Source organism: Solanum lycopersicum, chromosome 10, assembly GCF_036512215.1.
Source record: "Solanum lycopersicum chromosome 10, SLM_r2.1".
NCBI lineage: Eukaryota > Viridiplantae > Streptophyta > Magnoliopsida > Solanales > Solanaceae > Solanum > Solanum lycopersicum.
Window position 1 is genome coordinate 56423455 of NC_090809.1, and position 22515 is coordinate 56445969.

Below are 22515 nucleotides of genomic sequence, written 5' to 3' on the forward strand. Positions count from 1 at the left end.
AGCATACAAAAGTCGGTATAATGGGGGGGGGGCTTACATACTCTTGGCTCATTTGAGCTTTAAATTGGACCGTTTTGATCGTGGTGACCAACCGACTCAATAGGTAAGGTCTTAACGGACATCCGCATAAATTTTTGGCAAAAATGATCTCATAATTTCAGATCACCAAAAAAGATGTGGACTATATAAGACACGAAAATTTGCAAAATGGGGGGTTTACCTTCTCTGGGCTTGTTTGACCTTGAAAATGGATCGTTTTGGCCATGATGATAACTGCCTACATAGATAAGGTATTAACGAATGTTCGTGTAGTTTTTTGCAGAAATAATCTTGTAATTTCGAATCACCAAAAATCTCATGGACTATAGCACACAAAAATTGACAAAATTGGGATTTACCTTTTTGGTCTCCATTTACCTTAAAAATAGGCCGTTTTGGTCGTGGTGACCAAACGAATTCATAGATATGGTCTTAACGGATATCTATATAAATTTTTGGCAAAAATGATATCAAAAAATTTGGATAATAAAAAAAAGATGGTGGACTATATATCACACGAAAATTTATAAAATAAGGGGTTTACCTTCTGTTGGGCTCAGTTGACCTTGGAAATGGGCCGTTTTGGTCATGGTGATCAACCTCATTAGATTAGTTATTAATGAACGTCTGCGTAAAATTTTTCCAAAAAGGATCTCGAAACTCTAGATCACCAAACAATATGGTGGACTATATAGCACAAAAAATAGCAAAATGGAGGTTTACCTGCTCTAGGCTCGTTTGACCTTGTAAATGAGTCATTGTAGCCGTGCTGACACAATGACACCATAGAAAATGTCTTAACAGACGCCCGTGTAAATTTTTGGTAAAAGTTATCTGGGAATATGAGATCACTAAAAAAGATGGTGGACTACACAAATTGAACAAAATGGAGGGTTTTGCGTGTTTTGGGCTCGTTTGACCTTGAAAATGAGCCGTTTTGATCGTGGTGACCAACGACTCCATTGATAAGATCTTAATGGGCATCTGTGTAATTTTTCTGCAAAAATTATATCGGGATTTTAGATAATATAAAAAGATGGTAGATTGTAGCATACGAAAATTGTTAAATTGGGGGATTTACATGCTTTGGGGCTCGTTTGTCCTTGAAATTGGACTATTTTGACCGTGGTGATCAACCGACTCCATATATAAGTTCTTAACTGATGTCCATACAATTTTTGCTAAAAATGATTTTGGAATTCCAAATCACAAAAAAATCTCATGATTATAGCACACGAATTTCAGAAAAATATGTGTTTACCTGCTCTTGGGATCGTTTGATCTTTAAAATGGGTCGTTTTGGCCATGGTGACCAACCGAATCCATAGATAAGATTTTAACGGACATCCATGTATTTCAAGTTGTGTATTTTAATGCATGTGTATTATTATGCATGTTAGTTTTAATGCACCAAATCAAATAATTAATTAGAAATAATAAAAGCAAATGTAACAATCCATATTTTTTTTGCATATTGTGAAGTGGTTGTGTATTTGGATTAAAGGAGAGCTTTTTAATTAATGACTTATATGACTTTTTTTTAGTGAAAAGGTATGTTTGATCTTGAAAATGCGCCCCCTTTCTCCGTAGGATAAACTAGATGCATTGCCAATGTTTTAATGTATTTTCACGGAAAGTTTTGGTTGTTTTCCTTCGAAAATTTCGGATCACAAAAGTTCCATGGATTATAACACACCAAAGTCAGGAAAATCTGTGTTTACCTGTTTTGGGGCTCGTTTAAACTTGAAAATTCGCTTTTTCCCTATAGGATGAATTGGATACATTGCCAACATCTTAATGGACGTCAATAATTTTTTTTCATTTCATTTCGGGAATTTCGAATCACAAAAATTCCATGGACCATAGTACATTCATATCATTTAAATATGCATCTACCTACATTAGACTTGTTTGAACTTGAAAATGCACTCGTTTTCCCCGCGAGACAAACTATATACATTGTCAACGTCTTCACAAACATATATGAAAAATTTCAGCCATTTCATTTCAAGAATTCTAAATCACAAAAATTGCATGGAGTATAGTAAGAAAATATGTGTTTACCTGCTTTGAGACTCGTTTGAACATGAAAATTCGCTCGTTTTCCTCGCGGGACGAACTGGATACATTTCCAACGTATTAACGGATGTTCACTAAAAATTTTGACCATTTTGTTTTTAGAATTGTGAATCACAAAAATTTCATTGACTATATCACACGAAATTGGAATGATCTATGTTTATCTACTTTGGGGCTCATTTGAACTCTAAAATTCACTTGTTTTGGAGCTTGTTTGAACTTGAAAAATGAGTCTGTTTTCCATGTAGAATGAACTGGATACATTGACAATATCTTAACAGGCGTCTATGAAAAATTTTGGCCATTTTATTTCTCGAATTTCGGACCATAAAAATGCTATTGACTATAACACATGAAAATTGGAAAAAATTGCGTTTACCTGCGTTGGAGCTTATTTGAACTTGAAAATCTGCCCATTTTTCACTCGGGATATACCAGATACATTGCCAATGTCTTAAGGACGTCCCCAAAAATTTTTGGTCATTTATTTTGAGAATTCTGGATCACGAAATTTTAATGCACTATAATACACGAAAATCGATAAAATCTGTGTTTACTTGCTTTGGGCTCATTTGGACTTGAAAATGCATCCGTTTTTCCCTAGGACAACTTGATTCATTGTCAATGTCTTAATGACGTCCAAAAAAATTTTGTTTATTTTGTTTGGGGAATTCTTGTTACAAAAATTCATGGACTAGCACACAAAAATTGGAAAAATTACATTTTTTTACCTGCTTTGTGGCTCGTTTGAACTTGAAAATGTGCCCGTTTTCCCGTGGGACAAACTGAATACATTGTCAATGTCTTAACGGACATTCACAAAAAAATTCGTCCATTTTGTTGAAAATTCAAGATCACAAAAATTCCGGTCTGTAACACACAAAAATTGGTCAAATATGTGTTTTTCTACTCTTGGCTCGTTGACATTTAAAATGAGTCATTTGGGCCGTGGTGACCAACCGTCTCCATAGATAAGGTCTTAATAGACGTCCATGTAAATTTTCAGCAAAAATGACATTGAATTTCGGATCGCAAAAAATTCCATGGACTCTACACAAAAATCAATAAAATGAGATTACATGCTCTCGGGTCGTTTGACCTTGAAAATGGGTCGTTTTCTCCGTGGTGACCACCTATATCCATAAGGTCTTAACGGATTTCAATTATTTTTTGGCGAAAATGACACCGAAATTCTGAATCACCAAAAATCTCATTGATGATAGCATATGTTAATCAACAAAATGAGGGGTTTACCTGCTAAGGGGCTTGTTTTTCCTTAAAAATGAGCCATTTTTATCGTGGTAACGAACCGACTCTATAGTAAGGTCTTAATGGACGTCCATGCAATGTTTTAAAAAAAATGATCTCGAAATTCCGAATCACCAAAAAGATGGTGGACTATAGAACACGAAAATTAACAAAATAGGGGAACAAAGTGCCGCTTCGGGAAACATGGGTATTGAAAATCTTAAAAACCCGTAGGTTCCCAAATTTAAAGCAATTCCAACCAAGATGACAGATCCTGCTGCAGGTTTACTTGCTTTAGGGCTCATTTGACCTTGGAAATTGTCTTTTGGCCGCGGTGACCAACTGAATCCATAGATAAGGTCTTAACGGACATCCATGTAAATTTTTGGCAAAAATAACGTCAGAATTTTGGATCACCAAAACTCTCATGAACTATAACACAAGAAAATCGATAAAATGAGGGGCTAACCTACTTTTAGACTCGTTGACCTTGAAAATGAGCTATTTTGGCCATTGTGATCAACTGACTTCATATATACGGTCTTAACAGACATCTCTTTACAATTTGGTAGAAATGATATTCGAATTCTGGATCACAAAAAAAAGATGGTAGACTATAGCAATGGAAAATTGGCAAAATGGGGGCTTACTTGCTTTGGGAATCGTTTGACCTCGAAAATGAGTTGTTTTGGCAGTGGTGACCAACCGAATATATAGATAAGGTCTTAAAAATGTCCATGCAAATTTTTGGCAAAAATGATCTTGGAAATCTGGATCATCAAAAAAGCTTGTCGACTATAACACATGAAAATTTACAAAATAGGGGGTTTACATGCTTTAGGGCTCGTTTGACCTTGAAAATGGAGCGTTTTGACCGTGGTGACCAACCGACTCCATAGATAAGGTCTTGACAGACGTCCATGTTAATTTTCATCAAAAAAGACGTTGGGATTTTGGATCACTAAAAATCTCATGGACTTATCGCACACGAAAATAAACAAATTAGGGGATTTAAATGCTTTGGGGTTCATTTGACCTTGAAAATGGACGGTGTTAGATGTGGAGACCAACCAGCTCCATAGATAATGTCTTGAAGAAATCCATGTAAATTTTTGGCAAAAATAATCTCAAAATTTTGGATCACTAAAAAAGATAGTGGACTATAGTGCATAAAAATCGATAAAATGAGGTTCTTACTTGCTTTAGGGTCATTTGAGATTTAAAATGGCCCATTTTAGCCGTGGTGACCAATCTACTCTATAGATAAGGTCTTAACAAACGCCCATACAATTTTTTGGCAAAAATGATCTCGGAATTCCGGATCATCAAAAATGATATGGACTATAGCACATGAAAATAATCAAATTAGGGGTTTTACCTGCTTTAAGGATCGTTTTACCTTGAAAATGATCCTTTTTTGGCCGTGGTGACCATCTGGATCCATAGATAAGGTCTTAACGGACATTCTTATAAATTTTTGGCAAAAAATTCCGTATAACAAAAAATCCTATGGACTATAGCACACAAAAATCGACATAATGGGGGGTTTACCTGCTCTGGGCTCGTTTGACCTTGAAAATGAGTCATTTTCTAGCTAGCATTAGAGAGGAACCTTCTTGGAGGCTAAGGTTTATATAATCTTTTGTGTTATGATATAGCACTGATTTGGTTCTTGAAGTTGCACAAGTGGTTACCAAATGAATTATAACTACGTGCACATTGATTTGGTTTTTGAAGTTGGAACTTAATGCTTGTGGACTTTATTGAAATATATGTATCTTAAGATAAAAATCTTTATTTATTATTGAACACAACTATATATATAGCCATGGTACTAATCAAACTACAATCATATAATTATAACTCCGTTTTATCGTTGATCCTTGCATTGTGCGAGAATACAACAAAACATATAATGAAGTTATTACATAGAATTAGCTGCCAAAAGACCTTTGGTTGCCGCAATCAAGATTGTCACCAGTACTAACCCAAAGAATTCCGCAATACCTCCTGTAAAACCCAATTCGATCTTGTACCCTGTTGTCATTACCACAACCACATTCTAGGCCACCATTGATGATGTTTGTGATGACACCAAATCCAGGAAGATGATTGGCTGATCGATCACCGGCAGATGGGTTCCATCTTCCAATGATGACATCGTGGCAAGAAGGCTTTGGTGATTGAGGGTTCATCCAGAACCAGATAGTTGTCTTGAATGAGATGACTGGGTCTGTGGCTACTAAATCAGGATTGTTTAAAAGGTCCACTCCGATGGCTCTTCCACATGGCCCATAGTTGTAGTTGTTGTTTTGAAATGTCAAAATACACTAATTAGACACTACAAGTTCATCAAATTTTACCATATATAGGACAAATAGATTTATGTAGCTTACTGTGAAATTTTGATTGGGCCTCGTTCGAAATATTTCCTTCTAGGTGCATAAGGCCATTGACCACTTGGTATGCCTTTTCAGTTGTGATTACAGGGACATATGGTACCACGTTTTCCGTAATGTCTACATTGATGGCTCCACGAAACCACAAGGAAGTGGTCAACGATGATATGATTTGCAACTTTTTTCTTTTTATGCAAATGTTTTGAAAATTTTTACTTGAATTTCATTTTTGCAAAATAGAAGGATTGGCAATAATCTCAATTAAATTTTACTTAGCATTATTTTTGCACATATTGTAAAAATATCATACGAATGTTGTACACACAATTCTTAATAATTTATTTATTTCAATGACACGTTAGGCCCGTGCAATGCACGGGCATCATCCTTCTAGTATTAGTATAAACAATAGTTTTGTATTGTGTTATTGGTACACCCTTGTTCCATCTTCCTCTAATATTTTTTAGATAATTTGGGTTGATAGAATTTTTTGGATCTCAAGAAGTCAACATATGGATTCATACTTAAAAGTAAGTTATTTCTTTTCTTGGTGTTTTGAAGTTATTTACACTTTGTTTGGATCATTGTTACCCACTGTTTCATAATATATTGTATTATATTGTATGGTAGAGACACAATGTTTGGCTAGACTGTATTATTTGTTGTTGTTTAATAACATTTTAATTGTTTGGTTTGATCGTATCGTATTGTATTGTAATTTATAAATTTACTGAAATATCCTAATTATTCTATTGTATGAGGTTTGACTAGATTCAAATAATTAAGATAAAGTGTAAAATAGTATTTTGAAATATTATGTAAATATATAATTGAAAAAAGAAATTAAGTAACAATAGGAACACACCAAATTGGTTGTTCCATAAATTATGGGTTTTCATTGTTACGTAACTAGGACTGTGCAAAAACCGAACCGACCAATAAACCGAACCGATAAAATGTTATTGGGTTTTTAATGGGTTTAGAAAAAATAATTATTGGGTTATTGGGTCGGTTTTGATTTTTCCTATTGGGTTATTGGGTAAACCGATAACCCAATAAGACGATAGTTATTTACTACTTTACCCTTCCTCAATATTAAATATACATAATTTAATAAATAAATAGATTCAATATTAGCTTTTCAGGCTATGTGATTTTTTGATTAGGAAATTGGTGAGAACTTTGTTGATTATGTGGTGGATCAAGCAACTGTTCAAGCTTGTCTCGTTGAAATATTTTATTTTAGTTTTAATTCTAGTTCGTATTGTAGGCGATAGCTTTTGCAAGTTTGTGAATGTTAGTAATTTGATCAACATTCAAAGTTTTCTATTATGTTTTGGCGGTAAGTTGGTAACATGTAATTATAACATACGTACTATTATATATTATTTGATCGACATTTTTTTATTGGCTTAACCGTAACAGAACCGATAACATCAAAATCGATAAACCGATAAAAAAATTCTTATTGGTTTGTTATTGGGTTAGCATATTTTAAAACCGAAAATCGATAAACCGAACCGATTATATGTAAAACTGAACCGAACCGACCGATGCACATCCCTATACGTAATAATGAAATTTAACAATACAATACAATACATTTTGAGTAACAATCGAAATAAACATTGTAGGTATAATAACAATACAATACAATACAATAGATAACAATGATCCAAACATAGTGTTAGTTTTATTTCTCTCATGTTTCTTAATGTTAATCCTTTGGTTTTCCTTACTTTGTTTCATATGCTTAGATGAATTTTGTTGGACCCGTCTCAAGTTAAGCAAAACACAAAGTCATGAATTTTTATTTTATAAACATTAATTAATTTTTTTTTGCCTTCTAAATTAATTATTTTTACATACATACTAGTTTTTTTAAAAAAATGACGCCTTAAGCTTTTTCCTCAATATGTAACTATAGTGGATTTCCCTTAGTAAGACCTTTGAGAAACACTTATGAGAAATGCTGGGAAATAATGAAATTTTGAAGATTTGTTTTAAATTACTCAAACCACATCAACCCATTTTCTTTTTTTAATTAGAGAAAATTGTTCCTGTCTTAAAAGACTATTTTGCGACAAAAGTTTAATTATAAGGATCATAAGTTTAATGTAGAGTGTTAAATCTTTCTATTTCGACTCTTTCTATGACACTAATCCCCCCAACCCCACCCCCAATTCAAATTATTTCAAAATTTTGCTCTCCTTTAACCCTAATATGAGTTTAACTAGTCTTCTTATTTGCTTGTTAGGTCGTATTTCTTTTTGTTTCATGATGTGTTTTTTTCTGCTTTGATATAACATTTTTTTCCAGTTTGATTCAATCATTCATAATGCCTTGTCGTGTCAGTATTAATAATCATGTAATGTTTATGATTGATAATCAGTTGTGCCGGTAAAAACAAGTTTCTCAAAGAAGTTACGGAGGAAGAAACTTCATCACATGATTGATAATATCTCTCTCGCTATGTTAGAGCATAAGAGTTGATATTAGCAATAATTTTCCTAATAACTGTCCTCCATCCGTCCGTCAAAACAATGGAAACAATGTTAAATGACATTATGTCTTGATTAATCATAAGTTTAATATTTCCAAAATTTCATCAATTTATTCAAGATGTGAATGGTTTTCAAACAGTGGACGTATTATAAATGAAGCTAAATTTCCCTATATTTTTGAATATGAACATATTAAGAAATGAAAATAAGTTAGAGAGACTCTTAAGATTTTTGGTGATGAATATACTAAGCTTTTGCGAGAAAAGAAAGAAAGAAAAAACAAGGTAGACACATCAAAATAGAGGTTGCAATGATTTTGAGAAAAGAAGGAAACTAGTTAAATTCTCAGTGGTCCTTTGTCCATGTACCTTGAGTTGAAATTGGTGATCAATTTTGGTTCAAGGTAGAACTTGATATGGTCGGACTACATCACAAAATTTTTAGGGGCATTGAATATGCGCATATTAATAGAAAAGATGTTTCAACTTAAATTGTTGATTTTGGTGTATACGAGAATAAGACTATATCTTCTCAAAAGTTCATTTATGAAGATAATTCTTGAGTATCTGTTAATGCAAGAGTGGTAATCAGAAGCTTAAAAGGGATACTCTTTCCTTGATGAACTCAATGGATTTGGGATATTTAGTAATGGTCATTTCTGGCCGTCAAAGAATTAATGGTGAAAAGACCGATTACATTTACTTTGGGTTGGACGTTGTAACTAAGTGTTGAAGACAAAGAGGTCTAATTGTAAAATATATGTTCATGTTCGAACATTAGAGGTATCTTGGCCAACCATAACTAACTCAGTTATTCAATGTCAATCATATTTGTGAAAATTATTTCAAGGCACCAAAATGTACTATGCACACAAAGTTTGTTATGGAGTATGATGTCTCGAAAGGGAAGCAAAATATATCAATCCTCTCTATCGATGCAATGGATGATGGAGACCCCCCACCTTTCACATACATTACTAACATGAAGTATCCTGATTTGTATTATATCATTAGGCCTCAAGGTTGCTGTTGCACAAGAATATGCTCGAATATTGAACAGTGGTCTTGTGCTTCTAAGAACGGAGGCGAGTTTCCATTCAACCCAAGAAGCTCTATTTTTAAAGCAAAACTTTTTGTTCACGAGTGTGGTCCATATTACAAATGTCCTCCATCTTGCAAAAATAGGGTTAGCCAACATGGTATTATGTAATTTCAAAAGAAGGAAAATAAGAATAGTATTACTTAATAATATTTTAATTAGGAGGAAGATTGTCTTTTTTTTAAAAAAAATACATTTATTCAGAAAAAGGGCATTTTTTAGCCATTTTGTATACTAAATTATTGACCATTTCCCCTTAAATAATATTTAAGATTTCAAAATATATAAATTGTTGGGCTTTGTGCCCCGTGCAATGCAAGGGCCTCCCTTCTAGTGTATATATATATATATATATATATACCCTAAATTATATTTCCCTCCGGTAATTGTGCAAAGCGCCAAAATTTTTCATCTGATTAGAAAATAAAAAAGAAAAAAACCATTTCCCATAAAACCCTCTTTCAACCAAAGCACACTTTTATCTTAGTCATCATGATCATTTTATTTGAGGTAGAACTTCTGGTGAAGAAATCTCTCTAGTGAAGCTCGTTTGTCTTCTTGGGCATTGATATCTTTTACTTCAGTTGAAGCTCCACTGGTCTTACAAAAACAATTTATGGGTATAAAGGTGAATAATTTTGATGTATTCTCTGCTGCTTCATCATTTCCAAGTCCCCCATTGAATGATTTTCGAGAAATTTTAAAGAGTACTACATTGGTTTGTCTTAAATCTACGTTATTTGCTCTATTCTAGGTCTACCATATAATATATTTGTCGATTATAGTTTGTATTTACTGTTTGGTGTTGATGTGACAACTCTTAAGCAAAAGTCTTTGAGAGGGTGAATTTCAATTTCATAAGAGAAATTTCAATTTTTAGTTGATTGTTTTCCTCAAAATCAAGCATAGGACATATTTCAAGCAAAAAATAAGTCTAAGATACTTGTCTATTTTTTCTATACAATAAACTGAATATAATGGACTTATCAGATTTGAAAAACTCAAGTTGCAAATTCAAGGATTGTCCGAATTTTGTTTGTTTTCACAATAAGGTCATTCTATAAACTTAGGCTTAATCTTGCTAACTAGGTCCAGTTTTACTTCATTTGGTACACCTCCCCATTTTCACCAATAATATGCTCAGCTATCGTGATATACTCTACTTCTTTCCCTTCTGTCTATTTATCACCTTCTGATGCACACAACTCTAAGAGCTATGGCCACATAAATAAATTTTTCTTTTTTGAAAAATAAATAGAGTCTTTTGGCAATCAAGATTGTCCTCACAATCAATATCCAAATTTAAAGGGCAAAATTTGTTAATCTATGTTGAACAGAGACGGATGAGACAATGTATAAGTTATTACTACAAGTGTTTTACTTGAATGGGACAATCTCTTACTTATTAAGTGTCACGATCCGAAAGCATCCCTAAAAGTTAGGAGGAACCCTCGTTTCGTGTCTGCGCATACTTGACCTTTTGGGGTCTTGTAAAGACCTTCAACTAGCATTCATTACATATAACATGAAAAGTAGTGCGGAGTAAAAACTTTTCACGAATAAATTAATAAAAAGGAAATCTTTCATAAATACTTAACAAATCTTATCGTCACAAGCCAAACGTAAGACACGACTTATAATATCTTAGGGACACGACCCTTTACATTGAAATTAAATACATATTAAGTCTTAATAATAAAGCTAGAAAACAATTGACTATGTCCTCGGATATATGAGGACTTACCAATTCTTGAGAGAGTTAATTTCCCAAGCTTCACCTTCGAATCTTCCAAAAAGTCTTCAACCTATACTTATAAGGTATAGAAAAGTATGGGGTTAGTACAAATAATGTACTTAGTATGACATATGCAAAAACATGCGAAAAGGGACAGTTTAGTAAAATAATTTTTCGTGCAATTTAAGTAAAATATTCAAGAATATAGAAGCAAAATATCATAAGAACCATTACTTAACACCTAGATAAGAGATTCCATATTTTAAAACCAAAAGGGACCATTTACAGTAACTTTCAAAACTTTACAGTAAACTCCAACCCATATTACAGTGAACAAATTTGAACTTTAACAATGAATCATTTAAGGTACTCAAAATGAATTATCCTATCCTAAATGAGTGAACTTCCATAACCAAGCGAAAGAGAAAGTGAACTCATTTTCCGTAAGAGTTTCCTTACCTCGGGATTATCCTAAGACAAACTAAGGTAAGACATGAAGGAAGTATGCATATGCCTCCTTCAATACATACCAAAGCAACCCTAAGGACTACTCTTTTCGGGTTACTCAATTCGGGAGAAACAAGCCCCTCAATCAATGGCAAGACATTAAAAGACACCCAACAAACCACAAAAGTCTTCCCTTTCGGAATGACTACTTAGTGCAATGAGTAGATAGCATCCCATACCACCAACTACCCTAAGTAGTACATTCTTTTCGAAGGTTTGACACCAAGTCTTCCCGTTCGGAAGGTCCTACCTAGTGCAATGAGTAGATAGCGTCACATACCACCACCCACCCTAAGTAGTACGTTCTTTCAGAAGACTTAGTTCAATCAATTCTTTTGTGGAGGGTTAGCTTAACCGACATTGACCATGATAGTTAGGCATGGAATCCCGACATTAACCCCTATCGGAACCTTGCGTAGAGTAAGGTCATTCTTTTTAGCTTTTACATGGATTTTCCAATGGCTACACCTATGCGGGCACATAGTTAAGGGATAAGGAGATTTCTACTAAGTAATCATTCTCTACTCACGAGGAGTACTCATCTCAAGAGGTACATTGGAATAAAACATCTCAACTCACCAAGTGTAATCACCCATTCTTCATATCCTCTCGGTGCTAGACATAACCCCCACAGATTCTAAACACTTTAAACTATACGTTAAGGATTGCTAGTGAACACCACATCTCAACCCACAAAGGGCATTCATCCTCCGACCTATCTTTGAAAGCTCTTAGGATGTAACGAGGTTGCTACTAAATACTTCGTCTTAACTCATGAAGAGTGTCCACCTCAAAACTCCTCTATTTGCTAAATTTAACTTCATACATTCATTTAAATGTGTGTGAGTACTCGTGAGCACATCTTGCATACAAATATCATTTCATTAACATTATCTTATATACATGCTTTAGTCCTACATTCATCAATTTACACACTTTACATGCTTCACAAGTCATATACTTTACCTAGGCATAATCTAAACCAAACATGCGATTCAACTTCACAAAACACAAGACAAGACTTATCTTCAATATCACTTCATTTCATATACGAGGCCTTCAAAGCCATACTCACAAAACATAGTAAGTAATATCAATTTCATCAAATAAACATCGCCACCACGAATGTGGACTATACCAATCAAGAGCAATTTACAATAAGAACTATGCAATATGAAAAATTCACCATTTAACAAAGCCATTATAAATTATAATCAATTTCTCAAAATTTCATTATAATAAGTCCCTTAGGGCAGTAGCTAAACCAATATGGAAACATAAGAAAACCAAAGTTCATATCTTACCCAAACATGCTCATTTAACCCATCTCTTAACCTAAAAGTTTGAAATATGCATATACATGAGTTTTTAGGTTTTTAACATCAAAATAATCAATTCATACAAGAATAAACGCATTTAAACTATTAGAATACTTTTAAAAGAAGACCCAAACTTAAAATCAAAGATAGAAGGAATTTTAGTTTGAAAACCCTTTTTAAAATCCTTTGGAAAAGGCTCCTTGAATGGAAGAGGGTTCAAGGATGGATACCATACCTCAAAGAGAAGGAAACCCACTAATTTTGGTAAAGATACATGTCCAAACCATCCCTCCTTGCCTTCCTTGAGTCTTAGCTTCAATGGTGACTTTGGGAGAGTTTTCTTTTGAGAGAGAGTTTGAGTATTTGAAGTAAGGGGTCTTGTCTAGGTCTAGGGTTTAAAACAAACTTAATATAACTTAAAAACACTAAAAGTATTGACCTAGGGTTAAAAAAGACTTGGGGTGAATTTACATAAAACACCCCAAGTTGGCAGCAACTTTTCACAGCTTTTCGAAGTGGCCAATCGACGACCCAAGCTACTGGGTGTCGATGATTCCACGGTCCGTGCTGCTGGGCATCGATGGAACAAGGCTGGTTCAAGGGAGGGCTGTACCTTTCACCAAGTATGAATGGCGGCCCCAGTCGACAGGGCGTCGATGGGCCCACGCTCAGTAGACTGCTTCGTCTTTTGGGCAGTGTTCTTGGTTGTCTTGTCCGATTCTTGGGCCCTTCATCTAGGGCCCCTTGCGGGTCCTAGGTGGGCGCATGACCGGATGTTAACCCCTTAACTAAGTCGTTTAGGTATTAGTAATACCTCACATACATATATTTGGTAATACTTGTACAATACAGAAGCATGTCTCTTTGTATCGAACCAAACCACGGAAGAACACTCCACCAAAGCTTACATACATATATTTAGTAATACTTGTACAACATGTACAACACAAGGGGCATTATAAAAAAAATATAGCAACTTCATCGAAGCTCACATACGTATATTTAGTAATACTTGTACAATACAGGGCATGTCTCTGTGTATCGAACCAAACCACGGAAGAACACGGATATTTGCATAATAACAAGGGTGAACGAGTAGATCCCTTTTTTAAAATAATAAGGGTAAAGGATTTTAAAATAACAAGGTTGAAGGAGCAGACAGAGTGCTAGTTTTAATTTAGTTCCTTTCTCGCATACATCTATCACTGCTTCATCAATTGATTTTTCAGCCAGCATTAGCTTCTCCAAGCTACTGCTATTTCATTTGTGACAATAGTGATTTTTTGTCACAACACAAACATTTTCTTCAATATGATGCAAAATGGTGAAATGTTCCTTCTATTTACAAAATAATAAAAAATGTTGTTTGAAACATAGATGATACATTTTATACATATATCATATCAACGGAATGCTCCACTAGTTATAGCAAATAATTGAAGTAGAGATGCCATGATATTTCACTAATATAGAAAATCTAAGAAATATAAAATGTATAGTCATCGATCAGTCAAACTGGACTCTATAAAGTGGTGAATTCATCTATGAAATGGCCATTCATCATTGACCTATATTACATTCAAATTGCTCAATCCATACTAATATTATATCATGCTATTTTGCATTCGCATTACTTTCAAATGAATATGAAACACATTCTTTAGGATTTGTGAGACTGTGAAGTTTGTTGGTGTTCACCTTGTTTTGAACGTGATTCGAAACTCCTATTTCCCAAATTCGTTCTTCTCCCAAAATCCTCGGTGTTAGTTGCAGGCACAATACAAAACATCTAAAATCCTCAATGTTAGCCCCGAGGATCATTCAACACTCCCTCCTCTTTATATGAAGTCGTGGTTGTTAGAGTATACTTTAAGGGAGGTTAGTCTTTGCTGCATTGGTTCTTTTTTCTCTCCCTCCTAAGCATAGTTATTTTTATGAGGATTTCTCCACCTCCCTTTTGTTTTAAATTAGGTAATTGCCTTATGTTTTACTGAGTTTATTCAAAAATTTCTCTTTTGTAAATAGACTTGATTTCTTATCACATTTGAAAAGTATTGTTCTTTCATCTAAACAACCTATGGCTGAGCAATCTCAAATGGTCTTATTGGAAGGAGCTTTCCAATTAGCTTTACCTACTCTTCCCGAAGTATTGACTTATAATAAACTACACGTTATAATTAGAATATTCAGAAATCAGAATACATTGTTTTACCCATTCAGAAAGAGAACTCCAAATATTTGTAGGACATATATTGTAGAGACAAAAGGTGAAGATTTATATAAAAGAATTTTACAGGGTGATTAAGACGTGGCAAATGAGATGATGCGATGCTATAAGATGTAGATTCTAGAATCTGGAAGAGTAGTGGAGAAAGTCACATGATATTGGTGAGCGATTGTCAAGATTTGCTAGAGGCATTTGAGGAAGCTGTTACTCGTGGAGGAAATAGAAGAGGCAATTATTTTATTTTAATCTAATGAGAGATTTCATAAATCCACATATTACAAAGCATAATACTTGTTCATAATGAGGAGAAAGGGACAGTTGTGAACAAATGCTTCATTACTTCAGTAGCCTTTAAACCTTTCAATGATACCTTTATCTCTGGTGAATTTTTTTTGAAATGAAACTTTGTTGCGACTTTTGATCAACGACAGCTAGGTTATAAGTCGCAATCGATTCTATGATTGAATAGCAGAAGTGCTACTTAGTAGTAGAAATTCAGAGAGACAGACAGGGGACTCTTTCATACTTGTAGTTCATGTAAATTAAAAAGTTGCGTACAAATTTGAGACACCATATGGTCAAGATCTGAATAGGAATTATTTGATGGATTTACAACATGTATAATAATTTCTAAGCGGACATCCTATAGATTTGAATTTCATCAAAGCATGAAGGTCAAGTATTTTCAAATTTTTAGTAGTGTGTCAAAAATAGCAATTAAATGGATCAACGATTAATCAAGTGAAGTCAACATACTTTCAGAATAAGCATCACAACAAAAACCTGAAATGTTGTTGTCAAAGAAAAATGACGTAGGAAGCAGACCTATGTGTCTTCCCATAAGAAGCGGCTGCTATCTTCCAGCCATCTTGATCAAGTGATTCCATCGGAACCATCCAAAGAGCCAAAACAGTCCCAGTAGTAGTTGCAAATGTCAAAATAAAGAAGAAAGAAACTGATTAGGAAATGGAAAAAAATAAAGCTTTTGATGAGAGAATCAACATGTAACAATCCAACCCCTCGGATTAAGTATTAGCACTCCATTGCTTGATTTAAAACTTCCAGTAGGTTTATACAATGTTTTGGGATATGTTGGGAAGGTCGATTTGGGATTCGAGGGGTTCAGGGTGTGAAATATGATAAAGTTGATTTTTGCAATATCATATAGATTATTCTAGTATATTTTCTAGAATAGTCTAGTGTAGAATCTAGAATTGTTATCTTCAAGTTATATCTAGATATTCTAGAGTAGAAGATAAAGATCACTAAAATTTTCTTTGTAGAAGTATCTATAAGAATATCTAAAACCATCCATGAACAAGTATAAATATGGGTGGTCTTGTACATTTGTAATCAACCAAATAGTCTTCTTCTATACCAAAGTTCTTCTATCCAATATACTCTCTCCCTTCTAGCTTCCTCTTCCTTAGTTGAATCTTTCGATCTTAGTTAACGATCTTGGGTTAGCAGAAGGCTTCCCAAATTATACTTTTCTTCTGTTATTCACTACATGGTATCAGAGACATAGTCATAGATTGGCTAGTGGGATTTATTTCAAGATCGGATTGGTGTAGATTCAACTAGTTTGTCTATATGGATTTTAGAGGCCATGTTAATGGATTGGGGATGGAGTTGTTGAATTAGTCAAATTACAAAGTATGAAAAACATGTATGAAATCATACATTGTAGGAGAGGATTTGTGGGATATTGTTAACGGGAATGACACAAGTCCTCCTGCTAACGGACCAAAAAATAACAGTGTATACAAGAAGTGGAAGCAAGTTAATGCGAAGGAGGAGTTCATTCTAAAGAGGACAATCTCCTCCAATTTATTTGATCACATTGTAAAGTATAAATCAGCTCACAAGATATGGAGGACCCTCGATCACTTGTTCAACAAAAAGATTGAAGCTCGACTGCAGATATTGGAGAATGAATTGGCCAACACCACTCAACGTAATCTTTCTATTTTCGAGTATTTTTTGAAGATTAAGAACTTATGCTCTGAGATATCTTTGTTGAATCCGAAAGAGGCTATTCCGGAAGCACGAATAAGAAGAATACTAATTCATGAATTAAACGTGAATACATTCCATTTGTGACGTCGATTCAAGGATGGGCTTAACAACCAACCTTGGAGGAATTTGAAAATTTATTATCGTCACAGGAATTACTAGCCAAGCAGTTGGCTAGTATATTTGTCAAAGGAGAAGAAAATGCTCTGGTAGCCAACAAGAGGAACTTTAAAGGAAAAACAAGAAATATGCTACACTCTCGATCCTCAGATGGATCACTCTCACCTAGTTAGAAGGAAGTCTTCTAACTATTATGGTAAGAAGCCTCTCAGATGTTATCGTTGTGGAGAAATAGGGCATACAAAAAGATATTATTGAGCCAAAGAGAGCAATATGGCTCAAAAAGTTGTTGAAGAAGAAGAAGACTGGGCTCGAGCAATAGATGCTATGGTTTCCATCAACCTTAAAGAAAACCTGATCGAGGATTCAGAACGTAATACAGTCGATTACATGGAGAAGCAAGACAATGATGTCATCGATATGAAGCAACGAAATCTTGAAGATGTTCATACTGGGGATATGGTAGCTTTTATCAAATAAATCAAGGAAATAGATTCTGAACAAATGTCTGGAGCTATGTATGTTGATGGTGACCTTTATGGAGAAAGTACTGAGGAAGATGTATGGGAAGTTGAAGTCTCTGATCAATCGTCAGCCATATCAAGGTTAGTCATTGGCTTAGATCAAATATTAGAAGTAAATGGAGAAAATGTTGATCAAATAGATGGAGTAGCCGACCTTGAAGGCCAAATTTCAGGCGAAGCGATAGATGATATAACTTTCGAAACTTCTAAACATGATAAACAAGTAATTGAAGAGCTAGAAAGGAAATTCGATGGTGCATCCTACTATGGTGTTGAGGCTTCACAAGAAATAGATGACAATATCATCCTGACTCAGATGAAGGGGCTAATACTAATGAAATCTCTCAATATTATTGAGTTTCATTGGAAGAAACATGTTCCAAATTTTGAGCATCGGAGTTCAAAACTTGTACAACATAGATGTCTCTCTAGATAGTACTAATGTAAGGAAGTTAAGAAAAAGGGGGAGTCTAGGAACTCAATGACGAGATAATTCACATGGCTCCTTCGATGATAAAAAATATATATCATTTGAAGAAGGAAAAGGAGTACGGAAGAAAATGTTGAGATTTTCGCTAAGACATGGCTCAATCTTCGTTTGAGTTCTTCCACAACAAGTGTGGGGTAGTTTCCAAAAGTCACTTTAAGGGGGAGTGAAAAATGATAAAATTGATTTTTGGAATATCATAGATTATTCTAGTATAGTTTCTAGAATAGTCTAGTGTTGAATCTAGAATAGTTATCTTCAAAAAATATCTAGATATTATAGGGTAGAAGATAAAGATCACTAGAATTTTCTTTATAGAAGTATCTAGAAGAATTTCTAGAACCATCCATGAACAAGTATAAATATGGGTTGTCTTTTACATTTGTAATCAACCCAAATCAATAGTCATCTTCTATACCAAAGTTCTTCTATCCAAAATACTTTTTCTCCCTTCTATCTTCCTCTTCCTAAGTTGAATCTTCCGATCTTAGTTAGCAATCTTGGGCTAGCAGAAGGATTGTTGAATTATACTTTTCTTTTGCTATTCTATACAGGGGGTGTTTCGGCACACTTTGAATAGATTTTGCTAGTGCAGATTTTCTACTGATACAGCATGCATCGTGATCCTAGGTAGTACAGATTTAGCTAGTCCTAGAATCTTGGAACAAATTTAGATGGTATAGATTTAGCTAGGGTAGATTTTGGTCTAGCCTTTTCCGCTCCTGTCAATGAAGGTCTAAGCTTTTGGTCAATCAATCCAATCTGATTTACAAGTTATGGATTAGTCTAGCGCTCCGGTTATAGATATTTCCGATAAACAACAAATAATTCTATTACTTGAAAGGGAATAAAATTTCAACATTCTCTTTTCAGTGGGTTTACGGTGTGAAGTATCATTCTCCTATTTATAAATTTTCTTGACGAACATCAAGTTGTTTTGAATAATTGCAAGTAAAATATGACTTGGTCTATTTGTTTTTATGTAGGACTCTTTTGATATCTTGTTTAGTGTAGCTTTTGTTGACAGTCTTTACAGTTATGCACTTATTTTGTTCTCAACAACTATGTTGTTCGGATTCTTCAAAAAATATCAAGAGTTTGTGTCGGATTTGCTAAAAATAGTATATTTTTGGAGATTCTATCATGGGTATAACATCGAAATTTAATAAGATAGGTAGAATGAAAAATTATGTTAAAAATAAAAGCCATGTGACATAAATTTTGAACGAGGGGAAGTTTTGCAAATTGTGTAAGATTTTTGAGAAATTTAACAAGATAGGTTGAATGAAGAATGTGTCAAATTTATATGACCTATAAAGTGTAATGAAGTCGATATAATTTGTGAACAGTGCAAAATTTAAAAGACTTAATACAAGGAACTAAAAAAGGGAAGAAAATCAACTAATTTAAGGAAATTACATGTAATTAACTTTGAAACTTATATCAATAAGAAATAAACTTCTACTATAGGAAAAGTAAACATCCTAAAGATATAATATAGAACCATATAATAAAATTCCAAAATAAAAACATATGAACAATTAAAAATATATATAGATAAATGATTTTTTTTGTTTTCGCTCGATGTTCGGTACCTGCATTAGAATTCGACTAAATCCGAATTCGCATCGAAATGTCCCACATTAGGGGGGTAAAGCGCTCCCTGACAAGCAATTAGTATCGTCAAGCCGTAAAACTTATAGATAATAACAAAAATAGGTAGAATAAGGATCGTACTAAAATCATACGACCTACATAACTTGCAATCAAGTGTACGTAAATGTGGTAAGACTTGTGAATCATTTAACATATAATTAAATTGTGATTATGTAAATATGACAAGACTTTGGAACAGAAAAAATAGTATAGTAGAATGAAAGATTAAATCCAAATCGATATTTTATCAATCCAACAAAATTTCTAACCAATTTAACAATATAACAACCTTAAATTATCCAATTCAAAACATGTTTTTTTTTAAAAAAAAATATACAAAGCCAAATAAGTAAAGTCATTGTAATAAATAAGTTTTAACAGACTTAACATGTATATAAGGAACTTAAAAACGAAAGAAAATCAAAACAAAATCAACTACTATGATTAAAGGATATTACATATAACATATATCAATGAGAAATAAACTCCTACTACCTATGGAAAAGTAAACATCCTAATCAAAAGATCCAATAAAACCATATAATAAAATTCCCAAATATAAAACCTAATTTAATCATACTTTTGGATTATTATTATTATTATTATTATCTATTATAATAATGTATCATCATCTAAATGAGGCAATTCATTAAGATCAAAATCAAGAACTTTACTTGCATTTTGACTTGATGATTCTTCTTGATTATTTGTAAAATGGCTCCTTTGATGACCTCCAAGTGCTTGTCCAGTAGGAAAAATCTTGTCACAAAATTTGCACTTATGAACATTATTATTATTAGATCCATATCAATCATTAATAATAATGTTGCCATAATTATTGATTTCTTGATTTCCCAATTGACCATGATCTTGAGTATTATTATTATTTTCTTCATGATTTCTACCCTTAATTTCATCGATCGTGTTCTCAATACTAATCTTGAACTTGTTATGACTCGATCTGTGTCCACCTAGTGCTTGATAAGTCGCAAACATCTTTCCACACACATTACATTTGTATTTGACCTCCACTGATTTCTTGAGAACCAGGCTGGGGACCAAATCCTGGCTCGGTTCCAATTTGACTAGCTCCTTCTCCCTCTTCCTCTTCTTGGTTTCTTCGCGATTCTTTTCTTTAGTATCATCAGCAACAACCCCCTTTTTCTTAGATTTATCCTTCAAATCGCGAAAAGCAACTTCTTTAGGAGCACTACCAACTGAAGTGCTACTACTCATCATGACCTCTGACCTATTATTGTTGTTGTTGTTATTGTTCACGTCTCCATTGACTAAATTTATAAGCTGTTGAACCGCGTCATGTAGCTCCTTATCATCCTCCATTATAGTACTACTTACACATCTCTTTTGAGGGGATCTACCTCGTCTATCCTTCGCACCCCAATCCTTCAAAGGAGGTAGTTCAACCACATTTAAATGAACTCCTCCTCCTCCTCCTCCTCCATCTTCTTCTTCTTCATCTCGAAGACTAGAAAAACGATCCTCAAAACCCTCATTCACATCCTCAAAACTAGCTTCATCAAAACCCTTACTTTTCGATATTTTTTTACTAGGGGGTTTCATACCTCTCCATTCTCTATCAGGATGACATCTCATATGTCCAAATAAAGATTTCTTAGATGAAAAATTCTTATGACAAAATTCACAACTTACAACCACATCTCCCATCTCTTCTTCTTCTTCGAGAACAACTTCTTCGTCGTCATCAACATAATCATCAATTCTTGATCTTTTTATCAAAGATTTTTTCTTCTTCAAAGATTCTTCTAATCTTTGATTTGCTTGAACATGTGCACTACTCATATGTCCACCTAAAGCTTTTCCTGAGCTAAACTCTTTTCCACACTCACAACATGTATGATCTTTCTTTTGCTTCATCAACAACATGTTCTTTTCTTCATCTCCGCGACTTTCATCTTTATCTTTCTTGAGCTTAAGATTTATCTTCACCTTAAAATAACTTGAAGATAAACCTTTTTCACAAGATCCATTATTTTCTTGATCATCTTCAGCTTCCATTTTTGTGGAGTTGAGAAATCAAGAAAACAAGAGCTAAAATCAAGAAAAGGAGAGAAAAGCAATGAAACCCTAAAAGAAAAAGGGAAGACAAAATGGTTAGTAAAAGAGTAAGGGAGTATAAGAGACATAAAAGATATGGTAAGTGAGTAGGATTATAGAATTAAAAAAAATTAAACAAATTAAATTAAATATTTGAGTAATACAGAAAGAAAAAGTAAATTTCATTTATAGAAAATTAACATCCCAAAATTCAAGCTCGGAAAGTTAGCTACTTTGTAAGACGTATAAATGAAAAAGAAGAATATAGAGTATATCCTTTAACACAAAACCTTTTTATTTGGTTTCCTACTAGGTGCTCGGTATCAGTAATAGGACGCTCGACTAATTCAAATTTACGCTAACTAGGTTTCTTTATAGAGATTAAACAGGATTAATCATTCATTATCGAGATTCGTTTTCATATTTAAGGCTCGAACTCCAGAGTAAGTAGCAAAATAAAAATCTCGAGATCTTATATATA

At 33.7% G+C, this 22515-nt stretch overlaps 1 pseudogene; it reads right to left on the reverse strand.

Annotated features, from left to right (window-relative positions):
* Window positions 1–20570: 20570 nt before the first annotated feature.
* LOC138338986 (zinc finger protein ZAT9-like) lies at window positions 20571–21995 on the reverse strand (annotated as a pseudogene).
* Window positions 21996–22515: the final 520 nt, after the last annotated feature.